Genomic DNA, 1,544 nt, shown 5'->3' with positions numbered 1-1,544 from the left:
CTGGCCCTTGAGTCTCTTATTTTTATGGGACTTGTAAAAAAAATAACAAATGGAGCTACTTTTAAATGGAGTTGGAGCTATCATCCCAGAGGAACTGGGCTGCATGTCTCACTCCTCAAGACCTTGGAATGTTAAAGCAAAGCAAAATAACCTTTTCACTAGGCCCAGAGCAACATCGTGTCCCAAAGAACTGTTTGTAAGGATAACAAGGTAGCAGATACATGGCTATCAGATTGAATATCAAAAACTTTCTTTAGAATTAGTGTCACTATGTTAACTTATCTGTTAACCGATATAAATGCTTTTCTTATATTGATGTAATTAATTGCTCCCCTTCTCTTTCTCATAAATACCCCTTGCCTTTGTCCCCTAATCAGGACACTATTTGGGCTTCTGCTTGACATCAGTGCTTCCTGAATAGCATATATATATTTTTTAATCTCAAATCCTTGTTGGCTTTCACTTTGGCCCTTTATTTTTTAGCTTAACAGGTTTTCATATGTAATTAATTTTGTTTTTCTCCTGTTAATATATATATCTTATGTCAATTTGATTATTAGATGAGCCAAAGAACTTAGAAAGGTAAAGAAAAATTTTTTCCTCCCCAGCAACACATACTACATTACGACATGAATACTTAGTAAAGGAGTATAAAAGACCCCCAGTCGTGGTCAGACAGCTTGACAGTCTGAATCATTAATAATTGAGCCGTAGGACCTCTGCCGCAACCCCGGAAGCGCCTCGTCCAAGGGCGGCGGTGGCTGCGTTGGCGGTGATGTCTGCAAGCTGGGCAGTTGACTGCCGGGGTAGGAGCAGCAGGGCCTAGAATCTCCCGGATGTGGCTGGAGCTTTGCCTGCGCTGTGGCTGCCTCTGCCGCCTCCTCTGAGCATTTCGAGAAATTACCCGAGACCTTCTGCGGCCTCCATGAAGACCTGCAAGGGGCGCGGAAGCTGGTCCTGGGGACTGCAGGAACAGAAGAGAAGAAGTTGGTCAGAGATTTTGATGAAAAGGTACAGGAAGGAAGTGAAACGCTGGCAGATATGGAAGAACTATGTTATGCACCCCTATCTTTCCGTAACTCCATGATGTCTAAGTTTCGAACCTACAGGGGAGACCTTGCAAACTCCATGGGGAAGTGAGAAGCACACCTTTGGCAGCCATAGCTGGGTGCTGAGGAGACACGAAATACGGCACATATACTGTAGAAAACGAGCATAAGAATCGGCTGTAGTCTCAAACGGCATCGCTTCTGCAAGGCACTGACAGCCTGAACCGGACTACCCAGAGTGTGGAGCGTTCTCATCGGATTGCCACGGAGACTGACTAGATCTGCTCAGAAATCGTAGAAGAGCTGGGGGAGCAACGTGACCAGCTGGAACGTGCCAAGAATAGACTGGTAAACACAATTGAAAACTTGAACAAAAGTGGAAAGATTCTCTGGTCAATGTCCAGAAAAGTGACAACCAACAAGCTGCTACTTTCCATCGTGATCTTACTGTCCCTGGGAGGCCTGGTTTATTACAAGTTCTTTTTCAAGTACTGA

At 44.5% G+C, this 1,544-nt stretch overlaps 1 pseudogene; it reads left to right on the top strand.

The window, feature by feature from the left end:
* Positions 1–1,544, top strand: part of LOC105308902 — a 4,840-nt pseudogene extending 3,296 nt beyond the window's left edge.

This window comes from Pteropus vampyrus, unplaced genomic scaffold (genome assembly GCF_000151845.1).
Source record: "Pteropus vampyrus isolate Shadow unplaced genomic scaffold, Pvam_2.0 Scaffold637, whole genome shotgun sequence".
Classification (NCBI taxonomy): Eukaryota; Metazoa; Chordata; class Mammalia; order Chiroptera; family Pteropodidae; genus Pteropus; species Pteropus vampyrus.
This window is presented reverse-complemented; position numbering and strand designations above follow the sequence as displayed.